Below are 7,334 nucleotides of genomic sequence, written 5' to 3' on the forward strand. Positions count from 1 at the left end.
ATACCTGGTGGCTCTACTCTCAGAAATCGCTCCTGGCAGACTCTGGGGACCACATGGGATGCCGGGATTTGAACCATTGTCTGTCCTGAATCGGCTGCATACAAGGCAAATGCCTGACTGCTGTGCTATCTCTGGCCACTCTCCTTGGGTTTTAGCCATAGATGTGATGTCCACATAGAGTGTCTGCTGTGTCCCATCTTTTCCTGGCTGTCCCTGGGGCCAGGCATAGTGGTTTTCTAGGGTGTAAAAGGGCTAATGTTGACAAACTTAGCCAATGGGTCACTCTGACTATAAATATGAGTTTGAATTGGTATTTGTTGCTTCAAACATTTCTAGATTATGTTTGTTTTGGTGCTACATCTATCTTTGCCCAGAGCTTAATTCAGGTTCTGTGCTTAGTGATCACTATTCAGGGCTCAGGGGGACCATATGGGATGCCAGAGATTGAATCTGGGTTTACCACATGCAAAGCAAGTGTCGTACAGCAGGGCAGTTTCTCCAGCCTTGTGATTTATCTTCCACCAGGCAGGAAAAGCAGTTGCTACTCTGAACCCTGCTAACCTACTGGCCCTTTGCTGACTTCCTACCTGTCTGGCTCTTGTCTCAATTTATCTTCTGGTGCTTTTCTTTTTCAGTGACAATTGACAGTCCAGGAGCTGGAGAGATAGCACAGCAGTTGGGCATTTGCCTTACATGCGGCCAACCCAGGATAGACCCAGGTTCAGATCCCCAGCATTCCATATGGTCTTCCAAATTTGCAAGGAGTAATTTCTGATTGCAGAGCCAGGAGTAACAGTAACCCTACCATATGTGACCCCGAATTAAAACAAAACAAAAAAACACATCCAAACAGTTCAAGCTGCTATTTTTATTTTCAGACTCTTCACTTACTTCTTTTTTTTTTTTTTTTTTTTGGTTTTTGGGCCATACCCGGTGACGCTCAGGGGTTACTCCTGGCTATGCGCTCAGAAGTCGCTCCTGGCTTGGGGGACCATATGGGACGCCGGGGGATCGAACCGCGGTCCGTCTCCTAGGCTAGCGCAGGTAAGGCAGGCACCTTACCTCGCGCGCACACCGCCCGGCCCCTCTTCACTTACTTCTAGCTTCCTCTAGAGGTAATAGATAAAATAGTCATTCTTATACTTCCTTGTAATTTTCTACAATATCTTTTGTCTTCCCTTCAAGTTATTATCACACATCTTAGAGGGTTGTTTTTTGGTTTTCTGTGTGTGTGTGTGTGTGTGTGTGTGTGTGTGTGTGTGTGTGTGTGTGTGCATGCGCGCGCGAGCGTGGCATGCATAATATTTGTTTTTGGTTTGAGGCCACACCCAGCAGTACTCAGTGCTTACTTCTGACTGCACTCAAGAATCAGTTATGGAGTAGCTTGGGGGAACCATATAGGATGCCAGGATGAAAATCAGGTTCTCTGTGTTCAAGGCAAGCACTCTACTTGCTGAACTATCTCTGTGGTTTTAAATTTTTTTAATTATTTTTGTTGTTGAGTACATCTACTGGTACTTAGGGTACCTGTTACCTGGCTCTGCTCAGGTAATACTCCTGGCAGAACTCAGAAGTGTGTGTGGTGTTGTAATCCAACTGAGTTGGCCATGTTCAAGACAAGCAAACACTTTAACACCTGTGTTTTCTCTTTGACCCTGATGTTTAATTAAAGACTACGTATGTACCACTTCCCTTTATTTTATTTATTTTGTTTTTGGGGGCACACCCAGCAGCGCTCAGGGGTTACTCCTGGTTCTGCACTGAGAAATCGCTCCTGGCCATATGGGATGCCAGAGATCAAACTCAGGTCCATCCTGGGTCAGCCATGTGCAAGACAAACACCGTACCACTGTCTACTGTGCTATCACTCTGGCCCCTCCTTCATTCTCCTCTCCTCTATCTCTTCTTTTTTTTTTTTTTTTAATATAATTTTTATTTTGATCATAGTGGCTTACATATTGTTGACAATAATATTTTAGGTAAATATTTACATAAAATCAGGGGGGATTCCCATCCCCAAATTGTCCTCCCTACACCTCCGTTTTTGTCTTACCTCCCTTTTCCTCTTCCCTCACCCCCAGGGCGGCTAGAATATGTGGTCCCCTCTGTCTCTAACCAACTACTTAGTAGTCTTGCATCAGTTTGGTCTTGATGCCTCCCTTATTTCCCCCTCTAAGTAGGGGCAGGGGTAGCTAGTTCAAGTTGCGTGGTTTTGCCTGAAAAAGAGAAAATAAATAAACTGGGGTAAGAGTTTAATACCCCGAAAATGGGCAGAATCCTTCTAGAGGTTCTCATCATCGATTTGGGAAATGAAGGAGAAAAAGAAGTTGAAACACTCCACCAGTACCAAAAGAAGTGTCAAATATCCAGTGAGGACTCCAGCTATAACGATAAGCACCACAAAAAAAAAAACAGATAAAAAACAAAACAAAACAAAACAAACAAAAAACAAACACAAACAAAAAACACGCCGTGGTCTTGAAATAAGAAACATGGCGTAGCACATAATGAAAGAAAAGAAAGGAAGAGAAAAAAAAATAAGAATAATTGGGGACAACAATTTCAATAATCACATCCAAACTGAGAAATCGACCAAAATAGCTAGGTAAATAAAAATAATAATAACAATAATAAATGAAGGTAAGATATATATATAAATAACCAAGGTTTTGTGTTTTTTGTATTTTTTTTCCCTCCTGCCCTGGCACAGTAAATATTGGGGTCATTCGAAAAGGAATTCACTTGCCCTATGAGATATGGGGTTTCTCCGTCCTTGGAGTATACTGTCATGGGATCAGCTCTAGTCTTTGCTCAGGATCATTACTCTCCCGGTTGTGGTTTTTTTTTTTTTTTTTTTGGTGTGTGGAAGGCTTCTGCTCTGTCCAGTGTGATACAGTCAGAGCTCTGTGTTTAGAGGTCTCAGTATCTGTACATATCCTGAGGTGGGACTTATGGTGAAGTCAGTCTTTGTGAATCTAGAGGTTCTGTTACCTCAGTGCCATTTTAATCCATCTTCTGTGGTTGGTGATCTTGGTCTTTGCGCTGAACCTAGGAAGGCATCTAGGATAGCATCTTTCTTTGTTCTTCCAGAAGCCCCTTTCCGTTACAATTGTCTCTGCCGGACCTTTGGAACTGGGGATCATGTTTATTGTGCAGGTCTTAGTTCAAACCCTAGACTAGGGCTTTTATGTTGGTCCCAAGATGTATACGGTCTGGTCGTGGTTCTAGCAGCCAGTCCTCTGTAAATCACGATCTTGGCTTTTGTATCTACCAAAGGGTGCCACGTCTTCTGGTTTTGTCTTGTCGTTAGCTGGTAAGGTAGGCTAAACTGTTCTAAGGTCAAGTTGTTCACATTTTCCTCATTGTCGGGATATCATGTTAGAGCTGGCCCTTGTTGTTGACCCTGCAGTATTAAGGCTGTCCCAGATGGAGTTTGTTTCTTGCAGCTGTTGTGAAGAGCTGTGCCATTTCTATGTCTGGGATCCAGGGTTCAAGGCTGGATGGATGATATCTAATCACCTGAGGTCTAAGTTGATTTCACATGACATATTTTCAAGGTTGGAGATATCCCTGTATTGTAAACAACTATGAGTTCCTATCTCTAGTAGATAAGAGCTCTTTTTTTCTTTTAAAATATGTAAGATTTCCCTTTTATTTAGTGTGCCTTTGCAGGGGGAAGTGGTGCTCCATTATATGTCGGAGTATTTGGGGTGGACAGAGTGGATAACAGAAATAGGTCACATACCCAAAAACGATTAAAAAAAAAAAAAGGAAATAAAAGTGTATGTGCCCACAAATGTATATGTAGGGCAAACATTTAAATAAATAAATAAATTAAAAGAAAAAAAGAAATAAAATGAGTTAGCGAAGTTTTTAAAGGACCAAAGTGGTGCAAAAGACTACTTTGCATTTGGGGGAGAACAGGTAAAGAGGTGGTGTATTACAGGTCTTATACCTATGTTGGAAGTACAGTTTTCCCATTGTCTTTTGGATTTTACTTGTGGTGTGTGGGTTCCCAGGCATCTTCCAATCACACCCCCTGACCCTCTTCAGATTGGTAAAAATTTGCAGCAGGGAGGTCTTGGAAGAGTTCTTGCATTGGGGATACTATTGGACCTAAGTCCAGTTTCAAGAAACAGTCCACGTTAGGGGGAGTTGGTAGGGAGGGTCTCGCAGCATGAGTCCACAGGGGAGTTGGCTGTCTTTTCTTGCAGGAGACGAGGTGTGGGTTCGGTTGGGTGTCCCCTCGCCTGGGTGCTGGGTACTGGTTCATTGGGTAGGAGGTCGATCTTGATGCCTAAAAGATTAAGGACTGAGGGTGGAGAGTTATAATATGGTGGGAGATCTGGATGGGATTGAGGGGTGAAGGGATAGTTGGATTTCCGGGGGGGAGAAAGGGGAAGGTATATGGGAGGGGTATAAAGGCAGAGAAAAGAGAAAATACCGTAGAAAGAAAGGGAGAAGAGAAAGGGAAAAAAGTAAAGAGAAGAATAGAAGAGAAAAAGAAAAGAGAAAAAAAAAGTAGAGAGAAGAAAGGAGAGAATAGCAAGGGAATGCTGGTTTGGTTGAATGTGTTCGATGACTAGAGCCTGTAGTTTAGGTCTGTACGTCGCAGGTACTGCTTTGGTGGTCTGACTGGTCACATGTTTTGATTCCTAAAAGAAGGTTTAACCTAGAGATAAAGTGTATGTTAAAGAGTTTTCTCGTGGCCATCTCATAGTGCAAGCAAGGTATGGTATCTCGTGTGGTATCCCGAGTTGCCATCTTAGTTTGTCCGCCCTTTGTATCTAAGGGCGCCTGTGGACAGAAAAGCTGAGAGGTTATTTTTAAAATATAGTAAGGTAAAGGGATTAAAACGTAGTGTTATGGTATGTTGCCATTGCATTACATGATTTCCCGCGGTGTTCTATACTTGTGTTCCTGTTTACGATCTCTAAGGGATTATTGTGGGCCTTTGTTGTAGGAGTCTGGATACATACCTGTTCTCTCCATGTTGCTGTTTCTGTTGTTGCTGTTTTCTTTGTGGTATAATGTGCAGTCAAGAGTTTGCATTGTTCCTTTTTCATGTATTTTGGGCACTGCTCCCACATATATGTTGACTATTACAGTGTTCGGAGTTTCTACCCTGTTAAACCCTGTTATATGATTGTTAGGTATTAGTTGTGTATAAAATATATGTTCTAGGTGTTTCAGAATAGTGCTACCATTCTGTGTTTATCTTTTGTCTTCTGGCTTACTTCGTTTAACATAACATGATCTAGGTCCATCCACGTTGCTGCAAAGTCTGTGATTGTATCATTTCTAACTGCCATGTAATATTCCATTGTGTATATGTACCACATCTTAATGATCCATTCATCTGTTGTTGGACACCTAGGTTGGTTCCAAGATTTGGCTATTATACTGAGTGCTGCGATAAATAGTGGGGTGCATACGTATTTTGGAATGAATGTCCTTCCGTCTTGTGGGTATATGCCTAGGAGAGCAATTGCTGGGTCAAATGGCAGCTCAATTCTGAGTTCTTTGAGCACTCTCCAGACTTTCCTCCATAGGTGTTGGACTAGGGGGCATTCCCACCAGCAGTGGATGAGAGTTCCTTTCATACCACATCCCCGCCAACAAAGGTTGTTTCCATTATTTTTGATGTGGGCCATCCTCACTGGTGTAAGGTGGTATCTCATTGTTGTCTTGATTTGGATCTCCCTGATGATGAGCTCTCCTCTATCTCTTCTTTCTCTCTCCTCTCTTACCTCTCTCTTCTCTCTCTTTCACTCCCTCCTCCCCCTCTCTCCTTCATTATCTTTTGATTGCTTTGCCTCCCAACCTCCACCCTTCACATTGCATTGATCATGTTCCCCAGTCACCATTGTGAATTGGGGGATGGGGATTAGCACACAGTACTTTAATTGGCAGATTTTTGTCTCCAGTCCTGTCCGAGGGACTAGAGAGATAGTACAACAGATAAGGTACTTGCCTTGCACACAGCTGACCTAGGTTCATCCCTGTTACCCTGTATGGTCCCTCAAACCCTGCCATAAGTGATCATGAGCATTGCCAGAGTTGGCCCAAAAAGCAAAAATGACAATAAAAAGGGGGAAAAAAAACAGTTGAGGGAGTTATTGTATCTCACTAAAACTGTTTATTTGTTTTTGATTTTGTTTTGGGGCCATATCCAGAGGCGCTCAAGGTTTTTCCTGGCTCTGTGCTCAGAAATCATTCCTGGCAGGCTCAGGGGACAATATTGGATGGCAGGGATGGAACCGGGTCAGCTGTGTTCAAGGCAAATACCCTCCTTGCTAGACTATTGCTCTAGCCCCTTGAACTCTTAAGTTTAGTTAATGTTAGGGTGGTTAATGGAATTGGTGGCCATCTCCTAGGCAGAGCAGTAGAGGACCTATATTTGTAGTGGGAATGTGCTGAGAGATGATTGAGGGCAGGACCTTGAATGCCAGTCACTAGCGGTCTCCCAATATTTCTGTCACTGCCTTCTAGATACAGAACAGAATTTTGCTTCCAAATGCTCCTGGAATGGGAAGAGCATCTCAGACTCTGGTATGTGAGTCATGAGTTAGAATGATTCGTGTCTCTTCTAGGTTGGAGCATGAAGCTTTGTTGCACACATCTCCAGAGCCCCCACTTTTTAAAATAATATATTTAAACACCATGATCACAAACTTGTTTGTAGTTGGGTTTCAGTCATAGAACATCCCCCTTCACCAGTGCAACCTTTCCACCACCAATGCCCCACATCTACCTCCACCCCACCCTCGGCCTGTCTTCGAGACAGGCATTTTACTTTTCTCACTCATTACCGTTGTTATGATAGTTGTTAGTGTAATTATTTCTCTAAATGCACTCACCCACTCTTTGTGGGAAGCTTCATATAGTGGGCCAGTCCTTCTAGCCCTCATCTCTATTGTTTCGGTATATTATTACAATATTGTCTTTTATTTTTCTTAAATCCCACAGATGAATGAGACTGTTCTGTGTCTATCTCTTTCCCTCTGATTAATTTCACTCAGCCTAATAGTTTCCATGTCCATTTATGTATAGGAAAATTTCATGACTTCATCTCTCTTGATGGCTGCATAATATGCCATTGTGTAGATGCACCACCGTTTCATTACACAATCATCTGTTGTCGGCATATGGGTTGTTTCCAGATTCTGGTTATTGTAAATAGTGCTGCAATGAATATAGGTATGTGGAAGGCATTTTTGTTTTTGGGTCATACCCGGCAGCGTTCAGGGTTATGCTGACTTTTTGCTCAGAAATCGGTCCTGGCAGGCTCAGAGAACCATATGGGATGCCAGGATTCGAACCACTGTCTTTTT

The sequence above is a fragment of the Suncus etruscus genome, chromosome 1 (genome assembly GCF_024139225.1).
Source record: "Suncus etruscus isolate mSunEtr1 chromosome 1, mSunEtr1.pri.cur, whole genome shotgun sequence".
NCBI lineage: Eukaryota > Metazoa > Chordata > Mammalia > Eulipotyphla > Soricidae > Suncus > Suncus etruscus.